Raw genomic sequence first — 20,665 nt, 5'->3', positions numbered from 1 at the left:
TCTTTGCCCCCCAAAGCATGAAATGTGTAATGAATGAGTAAATGAATGCATGGAAAGATGAATACTAAACAGCTATAAAAGAGTAAACCAGCACTTCCTGAATTAAACTGATACATGAACAAAGACAATCTACCTGTTTTTCAAGGTTACTAATGCTACCAAATATTCAAGAAATAAAGCTTTTCTTTTCAGAGCTCTTGTTAATGTTGTTTCTTTCTTTTTTTTGTTTTATTTTTTGTTTTTACAAGTAAAAGTTTATTTTTTTAATAATTTATATTGAATCTTGGTATTTTGGCATAGAGAATTCACTTGATTCTGGAGAAGAGAAATAAAATAGTCCACAGGAAGAATGAAAAGAGAACATCTTAACCCAGTGCCTCTTCATTTCTTTTTGTTTCTTCAGATTCCAGGGTATCCAAATGCTTATATCATGACTATTATTACTTGTTTCATCTACTGTATGCTTATCAAACTAAGTTTCTCTGTCACAGCTGGAACAATCAAGACTTCTTTTGTTGCTTATAATAAATAAATACTCAATTGTGAGAATGTCCTTAGGGAAAGTTCATTAAAAAAGAAATGAAAATGCTGAGAAATAAATGGTTATTGTGATTGCACTTGTTTTGATATAATATGCAAAAATGTAATTTGGTTCCATAATGTCTGGAATGCTAAGAAAAATTTAAGATGGAGAAATGGGAAAGATGTTGCATTTATTATGTTATTTCAATTATCATTTTGTTTCTGAGGGTGGGAGAATTTAGATTCAAAACATTATTTTGGAAGAAAATGTGAATGTAGCTAACAGGGGAAAAGAGTGAAATATACAAATAGGAATATTAAGTGATAAATAGATCAAATTAGGTACTTCTCTAGCATTTCTTGACAGATGCTTTTTCAGATTTAAGGCCTACATGCTTGAATTTTTCTTTGTTTTGTTTAAAGTCTCTATTGGCAGCATTATTCTGCCGTTTCCCAGATTATTTTGCCTTCTCCTTGTTTTGGCTCAATGACAAGTAACAATTAACCAGTCAGGGAACATTGTAATAGAGATGCGAATAGCTTGAGGTAAGTGCCTGACATCAGAAAACAATTCTCTAGGTAAAACAATTCCTTTTCAGGGATTCAGGATAGAGGAATGAAAATTAAATTTGCTCTTCCCCAGATTTAATTCTCCTTACTTGTCCTCATTCCTCAAGTTATTTTCTCTTTTATGTCTCCAATGTGGATTTACACACTCATTTTGTTTTTCCTGAAACCATCTGAATGGTTAGGAAAGATAGAAGTAAACCCAGAAAACAATTAAAACAAATAGATGGTATAAGCCAATGAGCTAATGAGTGGAGGAAAAGGAACGATAGATGGCACAGAGACGACAAGGTGGATCACAGAATCCAGAAGAAGGACAGGCCACTGAAAGTGAGCAAGGGCAGGAGAGGAAAGGAATTTAAGACCATTGCTCTTGTCACTTTCCTATGCTCCCTCAGTTAATTTTTCACCTATTTCTTGAAATATAACCCTTATTCATTACCACCAAATGTCCAGTTATAGGGTGATATGGGCAGGTAGGTAATGCTTATGGACAGGATGGCACTATATTTCAAAATTTACACACACACACACACACACACACACAATAAAAAGGCAAGAGCATTTTGGTAAGAGAGAATTGGAGAACTATGTGATTATCTCATGATCCTGGACAATTTTAATCAATTATTTTCAACCTTTTTGGTTTTCATTTCCTGGACACAGTCTTGAAAGTATATTAAGCCATACAAGGTAGAGCAATAGAAATTGATGAAAAATGATAGGGACCGAGGAGAGAAAACTAAAGTAGAATAGACCCAATAGATATATAAAACATCTCTCGTTTATACAATACTGTGTAAGGCTTTGGGTGTGTTTAGATTGCAGAAGAAAAGAGTAAAATGCATATATTCTTTGGTTCCCAGGAAATTATAACTTGTGATACAGCATACTTCAATCACTTATGAACAGATTTCTAACTTATTGGCAAGAGTGAGTGAGAGAGACTATAAGGAAATTGTGCAAGGGAAGAAAATGGTTCTTCACTGGCTCAAGAAAGGAGACAAGACAAAATTTTTTCTAGGGCTGTTAATATTTAGATCTGGAATGTCCCCCCAAAACTCATGTGTTGAACAATTGTTTCCCAATTTAGCAATTCCAGAGGAGGCCAGCTTTACAAAAGTGATTAATTCCTTTGATGGTTTAATAATCCGAATGGAACATTGGGAAGTACAACCTAATCAGAGGAAGTAGGTCAGTGGGAGAGTTTCCTAGAAGGGTATATCTCATTCCTGGTCCCTTTCTCCCCCTCCCCCATGATTTGAGAAGATTTCTTCTGTCACACCCCTCCTCCATGATGTTCTACCTCACTCAGGTCTAAAGTAATGGAGCCAACAGAATGGACTGAAACTTGTGAAACCATGAACCAAAATAAATCTTTCCTTTTCTGAGTAGTTGGTGTTAGATATTTTGGTCATAGTGACAGCAATAACAGAAAACTAACACAAGAGATAAGGAAAGAATAGCACAGTGAAAAGGTGAAAAAAATGTAATGCTCATGATTTTGAAAATAAAGTGAGCAAAAGATTTGGATTAATAGAGTTGATTTGAGTTTGAGCCTTTCATGGAGGGACCCCACTAGAGCATGCCTATACTTGGAGGGGAGATGGAAACATTCTGTCAAATGGCAAATATAGGCTGGCATAGATTTATTATTGTTCACTGTGTTTAATTAGTAGAAGTGTTAAGAATATAACATTTTAAAATGGATAATGTAAAAGATCATTTGTACTGTTCACACTTTAATAATTTGAAGGAGCTAAGTCAATTACTCAGTTTATATTATCAAAGAAATTCTTGATTTAACTGGAAACATTCTTTTTGGGATTGTTTGTGAAGCCCAATTGTTTTCATTGAGCTGAACTTATACATTCTACTTGCTCTGAATCTGACTTCTTTTTCCTCAAATATCTAGAGTAAATGAAGAAATTCCTTTCTTTTAAGCACACATGCTACTAGAAAAAGGAATTTCATTTTATTTTTTAAAATAATTTTTGAAAAGTCCGAATCACCAGATATGGTTATTTATTTATTTACTTATCTATTTTACTATAGCATTTGCTTTATGGACACTTAAAGCTATAGTAACATCAATATCTGCAGTAAATTAACTCCAATAGTCCTCTTTATCTTTTCAGCATGCGTTCCAAGACCTCCTGTGGATGCTTAAATCTTCGGATAGTATCAAACTCTATAGATACTATCTTTGACATACAGGTACATGCCTATGATAAGTTTGATTTATGAATCAGGCAAAGTAACATATTAATAAAGTAATAAATAACAAAATTGAAAAATTACAACAATACAGCAATTCAAAATTATATGAATGGGATTTATTTTCCTTGAAAGAGCTCAGAAGAATATTAATATTTTTGGACCACAATAGGCTGTCAGTAAGTAAAATTTAGGAAAGTGAAACCATGGGTAAGGGGAATTACTGTGTTTAAAATTACAAATCAAAAGAAGTCATGGCAATATTGTTTTTCTAAGCAGAAGTGAGTGGTATAATGGTGTTGGTGTATAGGAGTGTGAAATAAAATGCTAACAATTCTGTAAGATTTAAGCCAGGGTAATACAGCACAAATGGAAAGAGATAATATTTAAAATTGGAGAAAGAGTTTATAGAATGTTTGGATTAGCAACAGTGTTGTCAAGTATTTTTGAAACATAATTTTTACTTATTAATCCCACACTTCAAAGTTTCTTAGCTTTATAGGTGACTACCAAGTGTAGTGTTTTAGGTTGGTGTACCAGCTAAATGGAACCCTGTTAGTGTTTTAAAGGGATTACATTAAAAAAATATCCAGAGGTTTCTGATGTTTTCTTTTTTTCATGTTCCCTTTAGCTGTGTGGACAAAGTATATTTAAGTCATGAATACTAAGGCACCAGTTACTACAAACTAACTATTCTCAGTTCATTTATATGATTATTGGAAAACTTGGAAAATTCACATATACCTTGAGTTTAATCTAATTAATCCATATGGAGAAAACAAAAGAAAAACAAGGTTTTCCAAGTTCTTCTAAAGCAGTAAGGTTTAGGTTTCAAATGTACTATTAGTTAATATTTGACTTGGAATGAGCCATTAATATCAAGATCCCATTTATTCTTCTCACCTAATTCACAAATAACTGCAAAGGTGCTTAGGATGAAGAGAATAGATATTTTCAGGGAGTTCTTCTCTAAGGTAATACTTTACAGTGAGAAGCAGGATTACTGTGATGTCTCCATATCCAGGAAGTCACATTCCTTCAACCACAGGATCCAAAGACATTGACTTTGTTACTTTTATTAAAGTTTGGCTTAGGCTGAGACCTTCAAAGTCCTTACCCTTCGACAGCTGTTTGGTGGTTTGTTCGGGACTTGGATGGGTAGTCTCAGCACAGTTCCTCCTGGACAAGTGTCAGCATCTTCTCCAAATCTCTGTCATCCTCTCCCTTAATTGGCTCCATTAACAGGTGTTCTCAGGCCAAAAGATGAGGATTCAACTGATTCATCACTTCCTGAGGCCTAATGTCAAAGATGGCATTTGGAACGCACTGGGGGTGAAGCAGAAGCTGGGAAATAGTGAAAGATTTCTCAGTACATTCTGCTTTCACTGGTAAAATATAGTAATGGATGGATCGATTTGAATTTGAGTTCCAGCCTTGGTCCAAATGCCAGCATAAGCATGGTATCCGAGGTTCTTTTAACTTCCCTATCCTTTCTCTGGAGCGCTGCCAATGAATATATTAGAATTACGACTACTGCTAAAATATTTTATGCTTCATTAAATCAAACATTATTTTGTGTTCGTTTCAAAAAACCATATTGCTGTTTTTATTTTCATGTGGAATAAGCTGATGTTCAAGAAATTAAAATTCTTGACAAAAAAATTTTATAGACAGAAAATAAACTAGTAATTACCTGGATGTTAAGTTGCAAGTGTTGATTACTTTTAAATGGGCATGAAGTGTCTTATTGAGTAATAAAGTGACCTATGGAGATGGTTGTATCAATTTATTTGTGGGTGCACACACTTATACAGACACATTCCCACATATTTGCCAAAATTTATTGAATTGTATCCTTGATATGGGTGAATTTTATGTTATATAAATTATATATTTTTTTTAAAAAAATACTCAAATAAAACAAAATATTAGCAAAGTCAGAGCCTTCAAATCTTATTTGAGGTGCTTGCTTGTGCAGTATAGTGTACCAGAATTTGAGCAAACATTGAAGATCCAATTTCACCCTTGTTTGCTACAGAGTGTTGGGAAAAAAATTGTGTAAATTTCAGAGTAGAAGATTTCTCAACTGATAGATGAGGCCTCTGGACTAGTTTTGTGTCTTTTGATTTTTCATGCTATCCAAAATATGTATTTCTAACTGTGTAATATGTCTATGAATTGGCATACTATGGTATGAGTTAAAAAATTGCATACCAAAAAATGATGGTAGAGGAAGAGAAAGACATGAAAATACTTCTCATCACTTGATAGTAAAACTAAGAAGATCAAATTTCTTTTGATCATTTTATTTTAAAAATACTCTAAAAATATTGCTTAAAGGGAAGTAAATTTTATACTTCAAAAACAAACAAACAAAAAATTTTAAAGGATTTGATGAAGGTAATTTCAGCACAGAATCTTCAACAAATCCCAAGGAGTTGCACCTGAAATTCTCATTTTTTTCCTTCACTTCTGAAACAAAAGAGCAACAATTTTGTGCAACCATTCAATTTTATGTAATAACAAGTCAGAATTTTGTTTGTTTATTTGGTTTTCTTAGCAGTTTCATATGTGACTCAATAATTTATAAACACTCAAAGAGTGGTTCTAAGATGACATTGGATTTTTAAAATTTCTACAGAGCACACTGATCTATAACTACACAACAACAAGAGTAGCTATGACAGTTCAATTATGACTAGAATAAAAGACAGAACTATTTTCAAATTCACTCTGAATCATAAACACTCTTTAAATGAACAACACAATTGAAGGTTATGGAAAAAATCAGAAACAGGGGAGTAATTTTTTTCTTAAACAAAGTTATGTTGAAATTAAATTGTTTAATACATTTACATTCAATATGATATACTTTCCCTATCATTTCCAAATAAAGCGTAATTTAGAAAAATTCAATTTGTATTTTATATTTTAATTTTAAAATATGCCTATTGCCCACAGTGAGGCATATCCACACTATGATATCTCTTAAATGCTGTAGATAGAAATAGGTATGCAACAAATAGGGCATACTACATGAGGAGAGGAAGAAAGAGACCCTCTGAGCCTCATGAAGGCAGCAAGGAGATCATGAATAAATCTATGTGATATCAGACATTTGGAATAAAAATGAGAAGTTCAGTTAAACACATGGGTATATGTATATACCTTTGAAATTTTGCCCATATGAATATCAATATCAGATGGTGGAAATTACATATAGTTCATTCGGACTTGATCTTAAAGACTACTTTGAAAACAACTTTCAGAGGTAGAATCACAACTGGATTATTAACATATTTAAAATGATTTTCTTTTATATATATATATATATATATATGTTTATATATTATATGCTAAATATAATATATATAAGACCCCTTTTGTAAATACATCTGATACTCAATGTTACTTCTTCTGGATGTGTTGGCAATATGCATGATGCAAATAAGAAGTCCAAAACATTGGGCTGGGGATGTGGCTCAAGCGGTAACACGCTCGCCTGGCATGCGCGGGGCGCTAGGTTCGATCCTAAGCACCACATAAAAATAAAATAAAGATGTTGTGTCCACCGAAAATTGGAAAATAAATATTAAAAAAATTCTCTCTCTTTCTCTCTCTCTCTCTCTCTCTCTCTCTCTCTCTCTCTCTCTCTCTCTCCTTTCTCTCTCTGTCTCTCTAAAAAAAAAAAAAAAGTCCAAAAATAGTTTGTGGTTGTTCCTCCAATTCCTACACAAGTAAAGACACTTTGATCTTAGAAATGGATACTTAGAACCTGTTTGAATAATTTCAGGGATCAAGAACTTGCCAAGTTTTAACTTCTTAATTTTTTAGAAAATTCTGTCCATCAAATATGAATTATGTTTGTTACAAAGAAATGATTTTATTGCTAATAGCTAAGAATAAAAAGAATGGCTTTACGTATTTTTTCTCAAAAGGCAGCTCCTTGAATATTTGAAGATATATTCTGTTTTATATGCTACATATTTCTAGAACACTCAGTCTTTTCCCATATGCTATTTTTAAATCATAGAATCTTTTTGGCTAAATGTGATTTGTGAATATGTATGTCGCAGAAGTGTGGGTATTGGTTTACAGGTCAACAAATTAAACAACAAGTAAAGATCCTATTTTGACAACATCGGTATTATGGCCCAGTAAGAAGCAGCCCCCCAAATGAAGAACTTAATGAATAATATTTACAAAAGTATGAACAAAGAAGAGTGAAATGCCCAGGAGACAGAAATATTGAGGCATAATTGCCATCCCTAAACTTCACAGGGCAAGACTAGGGAACAATCACGGAAATCAAAGGGAATAGCTATAGGAAATTACATCAGAAAGAGCACTGCTCTTCAGAAGAGAAACACAGCCCAACTTCAACCCTGTGGGGAAGGACTGGGCAAGCAAAAGCCCCAAACTGACTCTTCTTTGTTCCGCAATTGGTCAAACTCAACCAGAATGCTGAAGAGATCCCCATGACGTCAACCTCCTGAAATTTAGAGTAGGGAAGAAATCTTCAGGCCTACACAACTACCTAGAATTTTTTTTTTTAAACTTTATGAAGTTGGTCACAGATTTCATTTTATCCAATAACATTCTTCACATGTATCTTTACAAAAGCAGTCCATTATTCCCATTATGAAATTTAGCTATAATTTCAGGAATAAAATCCTCAATAGAATTCTTCCATATGATCACATGCACAACACAACAGAAACTAATATGATTAAAAATATATATAAAAATATAATTTTTTCAATTGCTTTCTACCAACTTCATCAAAACTACATAAAATAAGTTGAAGAACAGAAGTGGAAAGTATCATGATTTACATTGATGAATGAGAAGATTGAAAAAAGGGTAACTTTATCTGTTTAAGGTCAGAATAAATGGTAAGAATATACATTCATAATCAGTTTTTCTTTTTCCACTTGATTAAAGACTGGGATTCAAACTACACAGAACATAGCTTCAAACACCTTTATATATGTACACTCAGAGGTATCATTTGAATAATGAGAATTTAATTCACTGTACATCTTATCATCTTCTATACATACTCAAGTTTTTATGCATTCTATCAGAGTGAGCTACTTATAGGAAGGCTGACACACAAGGCCATGTGCCTTCTACTGTGACAAGAGAATTCGACTGAAAATGTTTTAACACTTACAACATTTATGGTAAGAACTTTACATATATCATAAAACATAGTGTGTACAATCAAATTTGTTACAATCGATAAAGAGTACTTTATACAAAAGAACAAAATGGGGTCAAGAAAGGCAAATGAGTCGACCTTGAAGAAAGTCAAAGTGTGTGTATCTCATAATTAATGGAAAAGGACATTCACGTGTTAAGTCAGAGAGGGAGGAATTCTTATAGAAACATGTACAGGAAGACTTTGCACCTAACACAGCATTGAGGGAAATCCTAGGAAAAAAATCTTAGTGTGCTACGCTGAGTCCAGGCTGTGGAGTTCCATGGATGCCAGTCAAAACATTTTGGCATTTATTTTGTGGATAATTAGAGGCACTGAAGTTTTTGACCAGAAGTGTGATGTGTTCACAATCAAGGTCAAGTGTTCCACTCTGGAAGCAGATGGAGTTAGGTGACCCCTCAAGGGTCACTCCATGGTCCTCTATAGTCATTTCTTTGTCTTTGTTCTCTTTATTGCCAAGTAGTCCACCCAATCCAAGACTTTACTCACTATACACATGACTATGATATTTCTCAGTGTATGTCTTTCAAGCTGCAAACAGGCACAGTGCACTTTATCCAGTTTATTTTTGCCAATATCCACTTTATCTTTCAAAATCGTTTTGAATTCAACATACCCAAATAAATGCCCACATACATGTTAACATAGGTACCCTTTCAGGATATACTCCTTTTCTATCCACCCTCTATGCAGCATCTAAAGCCATCATCAATTCAAGATTATAATTCAAAAAACAAGGAATCCTTCTAGATACCTCCCCCTATCTCCCCTTGTACATCCAATTCACTAGATGTGATTAAAATCATCATTCTCGGTATTCCCTTCTCCTCACTGTCTCTGTGACCTGTAATACCTTCCACTCCAGGCTTTAGAGGGTTTCTAATCTTGTATTTGGGGGTTTTATTGCCCTCCATGTAGCCTCAAATCTTCAGTGCTGAAGAAAATAAAGAAGATAACACTCAAAGGAAGTAATTTATATAAAAGAGAGTTCTTTTCCTTTTATAAAATAATGGAATTTATTTCAAACTTAATATCTGTCCTATTGAGTAATCAGAATATGTATTGCTTGATGATTCACCTACTGGGGCAGAAGTTGTATGGTCTCAAAAGAGTTCATAGAGAATTCTAACTCATCTCCTGGAGACAGAAAAATAATAGATCACAGAGAAATAATTTTTCTTCTTTCTTTTTTGCAGTGTCAAAAGCCATGTTACATATTGTGGAAAAATGTTCTTAAAAATCTCACTGACTGTGATTAATATTTTAAATCTGATTTTATCAGAAAGCCAATCTTCACATAGCATGTTAAAAGAGCTGTGACAAATCTCTCTTCTACAAAATAATGTCTGTAGTTTCCCAAACCACATGGACCTCCAGTGTGTGTTGGATAGATCAGCTGAACCTATTTTTTTAATTCTGAAAGGAAGAAAATTCTGTGAAAAATCAATGAATGGGTGTTGTCTGACCCTATGGAACAGATTTTCTCTCTCTTTAGTGAGAATCATTAATTCTACCCATAATTGATTGGATTTTACAAAACAAGAAAAATTGAAAGAGGATTAAAACCTCTGATAGTGTTGATCTGTGGATGTATATCCTTGGCTGCTGTTTTGCTGTAAATGGGAAATAAAAATGAATTTATAATGATCAGTTTTCAGAATAAAAAAAAACACCAGTTAACATTTGAGAGACCCACATCTTACATGAATAACCTGGTTCATTGTAAAACTAAATGTCGGTCTTGTTGAATTAAGCTCTCTCAATAGGTATCTCAGGAGCCCAGTACTGAAATTCATAAACAGCCATTAATATAATACTCAGGAACCATTCTTCTGTTTTCCAAAACATTGCAGTTTCTGTAGAAAAAAATATTTTCCATATCAGAAAGATAAATCCTATACTGGAAGCAATTAAAAACATAAAAGAAACAATAGTTTTGAAATGTTATTTTTATATACAAATTGGTGGAAAGGTGATACAGAAACTGGGTGAGGGATTTGTAGCCTTTTTATTGTCTTGAAGATAATTAAGAGACGGTTGTCATGTATTTTTCCTTTTAACATCTATATTTCTCATTCATTATTCTGATCCAAATTATATCTACATCTGTAAAATCCATACATTAAAAAAGTTGATCCAAGACTTAAACTAATATGTGAAGAAAGATACTGTCTTTGTGTCATATGCATAATGCCTTTGAAACTTTAAAAATACTTATAATAGAAAAGGGTCCATTCAACCATAGTGAACAGAGGATTTGGTTATTTGTGGTATAACATTAGTCTTTTACAAGCTTTCCACGTGCACAGAAAATTCTGAGTCAGTCAGACTGAGACCCAGTGTAGCTCTATAGTGGTTCAGTGATTCCCAGATTGGGTTCACAGAATGGGGGGAAACTCTTCACAATAGAATTTTTGTGAGATTAAGAGACTCAGTGAAGAAGAGCTAATGCTATTCATATAGCAGAGCTGGGGCTAGAACCTGCTGCTTTGAAACATGGTCCTCAAGGTTTTCTACAATTCCCTGCTATCAGCTGCAGCTCAGTATTTCATTCAGGAAGTAATGATTAGTGTCAGTGTACAGTAATGTTCCAAAAGCAGGAGTTATGGCATTGAACAAAACACATAAAGCCCCTTTCCTCTTGACACTTGAATTCTGAGGAGGGGAAATCAATAAGCAAAACAGTAAGTGCAAAGTCTGTTATACAGCAGTATGCACTATGGAGAAAAATATAATTGGGAAGGGTAACAGAGAGCTCTTGACTGTGAAATATTGAACACGATATTCACAGAAACTCTCATGGAGAAGAAGTAAGAAAGAAAGATTTGAGGAAGGTGATAGAGCTAGCCTTGGGGACCACTTTGGAAAAAAATAAATAATCAGAGGGAGAAGCAAATATGGAGACTCTGGGGTAGGAAAGTTTCTAATAAATATGGTGAATAGAAAGAAGCCTAGCTGTTTCTGGGGGATGCAGTCAACGAGGTAAGTGGATGAAGACTATTTTACTATCCTTAAAAGAAACATAAGCTATACTCAGAGTAAGATGTGATACTACACTAACTCTAAACAGAGAATGGTATGATCAGACTTTGTATTAATGTCTTCATTCTAGATACTGGATATAGTTGAGAATAGACCCAAGAGGTACATGGACAATGCAGGAAGTCTATTTTGGAAGCAATCATCAAAGATTGATTTCATGGGATTTGGAAGAGAAGAAGTGGCAATGAGAAATCGGACTAGATATGGTTTTAAACCATCATGATCTGCTGAATAATTGGATATGGGATACAAGACAAAATAGAAAGAATGCCCTTAAGGTTTGTGATTAAGTAACTAGAAGATACAGTTTGCTGTGAACTGAAAGAGACCATAGGAAGAGTGAATTCAGAATGGCAGAATGAAGGATCTGTTTCCTACATGTCAAAACTGAAATAGAGCTGGGAATGAGAATTTGAATACATCTGTTCATAGCAGAGATTAGGTTATAAAATTTCTACATCACACTAGATTGAATAGTATCCTCCCAAAATTCATGTTCTTTCTATAAACTGAGAATGTAACTTTGTTTAGAAATATGGTCATTGCACATATAATAGAGATGAGGAGTACCGTCGTCCTTTAATTGCATATATCAGTACTTATATAAAGAGGGAAAGATACAGACATATAGGGGAAATGTCATGTGATTATGGAAACACAGACTGAGGAGTGTGGATATAAGCCAAGAACACCAAGGCTTGCCAGGGACACTTTAGACCTACAGAAAGGTACAGAAAAGACTTTCCCTTGAGTCTGCAGTTAGAACACGGTCACAATGACACCATCATTTTGAATGTCTAGTTTCCAGAACTCCCCTGAAAATTAAATGTTTGTTCTCTTAAGACACTGGTGTATTATAAGACTCTGTGCTATAGCACTCCTGGAAACAAATACATGTCATTAGTAAATAATATTTGTTTAAAGACAAAAGGCTGAGCAGAATTCTCCCCAAACTAAGTGTATTTAGAAAAAAAGATGAGATTCAGTGTCTGAACTCTGGGGAACACTTGCTTTTAATGGTCTAAGAAGAATGGGATCCTGTAATCCAAATAGAGAAAGTGAATCTAGATGAAAGGAAGGTGTCATATACAATAAATAGGTAAAGATGATAACTGAGACCTGACCATGGCTTAGCTAAATAGCAGTCACCAGTAACCTTGGTGATAAATTATCTGATTAGAAATTACATTGACAGGACCATATATTTAAGTATCTTCAAATATAATTACTTAGTCCAATAGTCCGTAGCTGACAAGAGTTGAGTACAGCCGGATGCAGTGATGTTTTTGTGAAGAAGCCCAATTCAGCTTGAGGAATTTGTAATTGACTATAGTGTTCACAAAAAGAAGTAGAAAGTTGAGAACAAAATGCTAAAAAAAAACTATTATTTCATAACCTTGTATTGTAGTGGTAACTTGTTCATATTTTAGATGCTTCATTTCTCCTCTTTGTTACAAAATATATAAGAAAGGACAAAGAATCCCACAAATACAAGAAAAGGAGAGAAAGGGAGAGTCACATGGGACCATTCTCTATGTTGTCATCATTTGGGAATTATTGATGGTAGAATGCAGAACACAAGTGAGATGTCTTTCTCAACAGCATTGATGTTCCCCACCATGATTATCTTCTGTGAATCCAATATGCAATTTTCCTGACATCAGTTTTTATTTTATTACCCCAAGTAGGTTGGTCCCTGAAGAAGGCCAGTATATATATGCAGCAGTTGGAATTAGTAATTGGGGCTAGTTAATGAAACTGAGAATGTCATGGGCAGGTTGATATTCATATATTTGAAGGAAGTTTCTCTGTTTAATCTGAGGGCTGTATTTCATTAGATTTATGCACTGTAGTATAATATTTGAAAGCTGAATATAACTGGTATTGCTTTGTTAAATACTTGCGGTTTTCATTTGTATCTCAGACAAGAATTTGGTTTTCTTTGGCACATTTAAACCTGTTCTCTCTCCACTACTAGAAATTTTCTTAATGTGGTCACTGAGTCCTAAAGTGGGAACATAAAGTAATTCACTTGCACAATTAGAATAAAATGTTTTCCCTCTCACGTGTTTATGTAGCTCTCTGTCAAAATCTTAGGCAATTGTAACAACTAAAATAGTGACCACAACAGGGTCCTGAGACATTTATACCTCTTATTGGGATGTAGGATATCATGGACAGAATGAATGTCCAGGGGATAAAATTTGGTTAGCAGAGTGGAGCCCATATCAGGTAAAAGGAAAACAGGAATAATGCCCCTGTTATTTGTTTCACAGAAAGATATTTAATATCTTTCAAAAAAGTTAGATTTCAGATTCGGATTGCATTAGAAACAAGTGAGGACCCTTTTTAAAGATACTAATTTCTAAAGCTCTCCAAGACCCTAGGTCTACTTAATTGGGTTACATGGCAGTAAATCTTGAGTATCCATGGTGCAAGTACAAATGTTAGGACAGAGCAAGAAACAGTAGTAAGACAAATTCTGGGGTAATCTCTAGTTTCATTCTCTGTTTGTCTGTTATACTTAATTGACATATTATGGCTATTGTTGATAGGCAACTTTTCTTGTTGAAATTTGAAAAGATGGCAGAGTCCTCTATGTGAATCTTGCCCACTTCTTGAGGTAGAGAAAAAATAAAGTGGTGTTAATAAAGGATTCAAGAAATAGTCATTCCAAGAGATGTTGCCCAGATGTACAAGATTCATCACAAGGCTCTCTTATGAAACACTTGACATGTAACGCCCTTATACTTTGATGATACAGATTGTATATTTATTCATTCCAGTTTATGTGGACTACTGCAACTTAAAAATCAGTTTATTCATTCTCCTTTGTTGAAACTTAGTGTTTATAATTTGCATTTTCCTAGGGAATTCCTTCTTTTTTCTGAATGATATTTTCTTCAAAGTTTGGAAAAAGCTCCTAGTGGAATTTCTGTTCTGTTATTTTGTATTAACTTTTAATTTATGTTTCATAGATCTACCACTTTTTTTTATTGGAACCTTAAATGTTGTAGCTTTTGGGTGAAATTTTCCATTTGAAAATTTTAGACCAAGCACCTCAACTTCAAATGTACACACGTTTTAAGAAGGTGAAATGTGTTATTTGAGGTGGGTATAGTGACAATAGGTAGTGCTGGTGTGCTGGTGTTTGTCAATGTTTGGAAAACTTCTTGTTCACCTACAAACAGTGTTAATCATTTTCTAAATATGTGATAAACAACATAAATATTTTTTCTATTTTTTCATATATATATATATACATATATACATGAAATACATATATGTGTATACACACACACACACACACACACACACACACACCTTGAGAGAATTAACCAGCAGAATTCAGACTCTTGTCCTTCATAATCTGACCCTATTCTAAATCAATCTGTCCCTAAGACTAAGAATTCCAACATGTTCTTCTGAATGGCATTGAGTTTCCTTTTTAGTATCAATACTCATGAAGGAAAAAAAAAAGATGAATCTTTTACATAGTAGAGAAGTCATAGAGATTCATCCTAATAATATTATATGACAAAATCAGTTGTATATTTTATATTTATTTAGTATAGGGGCAGTACACTGAAGGATCCCAAATATTCCCTTCCCAATGGGAGAATAGAGACTAATCAAGGTAAAGAAAACTTCATAATTTTCAAAATAAAACATGGCTGTGAGGCTATAAATTAAAACTCCATATAATTTAAATGAGCTTGGATGATCCCAATGGATACCAAATGTAACAAATTTCTATAAAAAGGTATCCTTAAAACCTATGTCAATCTAAAGAAAGCTCTGCTTTGATCTCTTCCTGTGTCTGAATAGAAAGTCTTACATAGGAAATAAATGATAAAAGCTAGCAATAATCAGTGGCTCTTTTTAACTGGATGTCTCAGGGCAGGCATACAGCTTGATAATAGATTTGATGGGAAGTGAGAAAATAAATTTTAATTATGTTTAATATGTATGTGTGTGGTGGGGAAGAAAAGTTGGAAAGGAAATAAAAGGGAATAGCGATGAGAACCCATGGATCCAGTTTTAGGCTCCAGGAAGTAAAATGACCCAAAAATGTTAAGGGAGACAAGGATTTTTTTTTTATCCCATGCAGGAGAGGGGTATCTGCTCTTTGTTGTCCTGTGGTAGCAAAATCAATCAACCTGCATGAGGTATTTTTTGGTCAAGCACACACTCATAATAGACCCACTGCAACACCACACATATTTCTTAGTGGAAAAAAAGAATCAAAAGTCCTCCAGAGGCATTTTAAACCACAGAAAAAGGGTTCTAAATAGACGATCAATGTGCTCTATATAATAGACCCTGAGAATAGTCTTAAATATATGCCATCCTCAGTGTTCTGTAATGGAATAGTACTATACAAATGAGCATGATCTCACCATTTTGACAACTCTTGACAGTGTTGAAGTAAAATGCATGTGAAGGCTGTCTTTGATCTAACATTACCTGTGTATCAAGTTTTATTTATTGATTTATTTGCCTTTTGCTTTTCTTCTGCTAGAATATTGTTGCTTTTTAAATTTAATTAATAAATTAATTAATTTTAATTAGGTATATATGAGAGCATAATGCATTTTGATTCATTGTACACAGTTGAAGCACAACTTTGCATTTCTATGGTTGTACACGATGTAGCATCACACCATATATGCAGTTGTACATGTACCTAGGGTAATAATGTCCATCGCATTCCACCAAATTTCCTGCCCCCATGAACCCTCTCTACCCTCCCTCCACTTTTCCCAGTTAAATTTCCTCCATTTTTCCCATGCCTGCCCCTCTCTGTTATGGAGGAGCACTCACTTATCAGAGAGAACATTTGGCCTTTGGATTTTTTGGATTGGCTTACTTTGCTTAGCATAATATTCTCCAACTCCATCCATTTACCTGCAAACGCCATAACTTCATTCTCTTTTAATGCTGAGTAATATTCCATTCTGTACATGTACCACAGTTACTTAATCCATTCATCTATTGAAGGGCATCTAGATTGCTTTCACAGTTTAGCTATTGTGAATTGAGCTGCTATGAACATAGATGTGGCTGTGTTACTATAGTTAGCTGCTTTAAGTCCTTTGGGTATAGACTGAGGAGTGGGATAGCTCGGTCAAATGGTGGTGCCATTCCAGGTTTTCTAAGGAATCTCCAGACTGCTTTCCATATTGGTTGCACCAATTAGCACTCCTACCAGCAATGTATGAGTGTGCCTTCCCCCCCCCCCACATCCTCGCCAACATTTATTGTTGTCTGTATTCTTGACACTTGTCATTCTGAGTGGCAAGAGTTAAAATCCTAGAATAGTTCTGATTTGCATTTCTCTGGTAGAAGGTTTTAAAATCAAAGTATTTAACACTTAGAATATTTCAATATTTAACAATTAAGTTATAAGGTACAGTTGAGTGAATCATGAAAATAAACATTTTCCAGCTTTAAATGCTTTCTGACCTTAGTTCAGTAGTTTTTACAAAAATAATCTAATTTTTATAAATTGCATAGCCCTCAGCCCCCAGCATATTACATTAGCACTAAAAGTAAGGTTATTTGGTTCAAGTGAAGAAGTACACAGGTAAAGTAGACAGATGATACATATGCTAGTGTGTAATATCTCTAAAATTGACGCAATTTGCATTCCTTCCATGAGAGTAAATGCTCACATTCACTGTTCCAGTATCTTAGTTTGGGGTTTTATAAGTCTCGATGGCTTGTAAACAATAAAATTTATTTCCCACAGTTTTGGAGAGTGGAAATCTGCAATCAGGTGCCAGCCAGCATGGTTGGGTTTGGGTGAGAGCCTTCTTCGTTGCAGACTGCATTCTCACAGGACAGAGAAAGAGAGAGTGAGCTAATTCTCTGGGCTTTTCTTGTGGGGGGCACCAACTCCATTCATAAGGTCTATCTTCTCATGAACTACTTACCTCTTAAAGACCCCTACTCTATACATTGTCACCTTGGGTGATAGGATTTCAACATATGAACCCTGGGGCTCACAGGCTGCTATGCTGTCTATAAAAATCTGTATCCTATGAATAGTTATGAAAGCAGAGTACTCATGCTAGGCTGAGAAGATAGTTCTATTGGTTTGGAGGTCTTCAGAGCCTTTTGCAATAGCATTTGTGTTTCTATCATTTAAGTCATTTCCCTCTTCATTTTGCTTGTAGTATAGTAAGCCCTGGACACTCTCTTGACCACTGTCCTGGAATCACAAAGTACCACAGGTAATAAAAGTCAGGACCTCTACTTTTAGGTCTTCTATCAGTCATTTCTATTTTAGTGGGAATTAAAACCATAGATGGATTTCCTTGGATTAACATGAGTTCTTATCATTATTGAAGATACTTGATTGAAAATTTTTCTCCTGGAAAAAGAGATTTCACACATCAAAGAGTCGGTGGGAGTGATCATTTTAATAATGCTGAGATGTAAGGAAATTTGGGGGCTCTGTGAATTAGAAACAGGAATATATTCCAATTTCATTTTAGGTCTCTCCTGAGTATAATCTGTAAGGAAGCGATGAAGCTCTGTGTCTCATAGCAGCCTGGTATTCATTTTACTTTTTTCTTTTTCCTTTTTGTTAATGAACTCTTTGGAAAAGAGACAAAAGGAAAAGAAAAAGATAAAAGAAACTTCAGCTCCATCAATTTTCTCATTGTGTCTCATTAGCTGAGAGACCAATATTAGTACCTTTGTGATTTTTGTAGTATTGACTCTAGGCTATTTTCAATTTGTGAAAATAAATGACTTCTTCCATTTCTCTTTGTTTTCTTCAGAACAAGGGATCCTAAAGACAGAAGTATGGTAATGGGTTAATAATATTTAAGATGCCTCTTACTGATACCCTTGCTGATGTTAGAGACTGGATAACGGATTTAAATCACTTTGTAATCTGTCAATTTTTGCTTATGTACTTTGTCTCCTATTTTTAGTAATGTACATGTTCATAATTATTATACCTTGATAGGGAACAATTCCTTTTAACTTTCTCTAATAATATTTTAACTTCAAGTATGTTTTATCAGATATTTACATAGACAGTCACATTTTTATTCTTTCATTTTCAGTTATTCTGAAATTATGTTCTAGGAGTATATCTTTGTAAACAATATACAGTCAGATAGGTAAATATATATATATATATCTATACATACATATATATATTTATACAAACAATTGATCTGATTCACTGTATTTTAATAAGCATCTATACACATTTAGTGTATTTACTGATTTGTTTGGATTTGTTTAAATCAACATATTTTGTGTTCTATTATTTTAAATATTACTTTCTTTCCTTTTTTCTCTTCTACCTTTTGTTGAATTAATCATATCCTTGCTATTTTATTTTTACCTTCTTGTGATATGTAGTTTTACATCTGTTTCTCTTATTTTAGTGGACACCTAAAAGTTTTTAGAACATATACCTTACTGGAGGACAGAGAAAGTTATATTCACTTCATTCCACCTTACCAAAATAAAGCTATGATTGGCTGGTGCAATGCATACATTCCGGAAAACCCGTCTTGTTTGCTGTCTTATATCATAAGAAATATTAATGCTAAATGTGTGTTCTCTAAGCAGCTGCTATATTAAGCCACTGGAAGTCACATTTTGTTTCTTTCAGCTGAAACCATTTCTAAATAGTGCAGGAAACCTTTTCCATATTGCATGTTACAGAAAGTTCTATCTTCTTTTGTTCTAACCAAATATGCACTATGATGATGATGATGTTGCTGCTGATACTACTGATAATGTCAATATTAATTTTTATTCATCTTCAGCTCTTGCAATTACAACATTCAATATTGCTTACAGCATTCTATATCCCCTGTTATGATTACTATTCTTCTTGAAGTTCATTCAGAGTTCTTTTGATAAGGGGTTTAAGAGTCATATAGCCACACAGTGATTTTTTTTCCTTTTTCTTATGAAAAAAAAATCATTATTAGAGGTTTCACATCTGGCAGGAAAGATGAAGCTTCTAATCAATTACTTATTCTTCATATACTAACAATAGGTCATATAAAATATTCAAAGCAATAAAAACAAACAAAGCAATCACCTGATATCTCAAGAACACAATTTAAAAAATTTTGGAGGGTAGTTGACCTGGAAGATGCTGGCATGGGTGAATTAAGCATGTACCTTATAATTACTACAATACCACTAATATGTTTATGTAAAGAAAAGAGGGTTATGTGTATACTTAATTATTGTGGAATTCCAATCAAAATAAACAAAACCTTAACTAATCAAGAGTGTAGATAGGCAAAAAAGTAGCTAAAATCAGAGGAATGAAGGGACTGGAATTGGTAGAGCATCTGCCTGGCATGCCCAAGGCCCTGGGCTCAATCCCCAGAAAAAGAGACAAATATTAATAAATGATATAATGATTAATTTTAAATTGTTTTTATTAATAATTGTAGTATTTATATAATAGGCACTTCTACAGAGGCAGAGAATATCAGAAAGCACATGATAGTAAGATCCAACTATATACTTCCAACTATACCCTGCTTACAAAAGGAATATGTTAAATACAAAGACAGACAGCAAAGAGTAAATGATTGGGAAAATGAATGTATGCAAGAGAATGCACAAAAGATAAATGGCTGTACTAAAGTGAGAAAAAATAAGCTTCAAGGCAAAGCATGCTACCTTCCAAGTACCAAAAAAGAACTTTCACAATGGTAAACAATTTAAAAGGAAAGTATAACAATTATCATAAGATATATGTAAAAGAGAAACCTCAACATATATAAAAATATTGATAGAAAATAGAAATTTACAGTTCATAGTCACCAGGAAGCTTTAATACTACTGTTAGGAATTGATATCACAACTAGACTTAGACATTATATCAATACAGGCTAAAACAGCTGAACAACACTATTCACTAATGTTCTTTATTGTGTGTTTAAAACTCAATTGTATACAGATGATATCCTCTAAGCACAATGTTATTAACTAAGAAATAAAACCAAAAGTTTTTTTTAATTAATAAATAAGCTTCTGAAACATAATGAATAAAAAAGAGGTCATAAAGAAATTATTATATATTTCCAATAAAATGAATTT

This window comes from Callospermophilus lateralis, chromosome 17, assembly GCF_048772815.1.
Source record: "Callospermophilus lateralis isolate mCalLat2 chromosome 17, mCalLat2.hap1, whole genome shotgun sequence".
Taxonomy (NCBI): Eukaryota; Metazoa; Chordata; class Mammalia; order Rodentia; family Sciuridae; genus Callospermophilus; species Callospermophilus lateralis.
The sequence above is the reverse complement of the archived record's forward strand: the minus strand, read 5'-3'. Positions refer to the sequence as shown.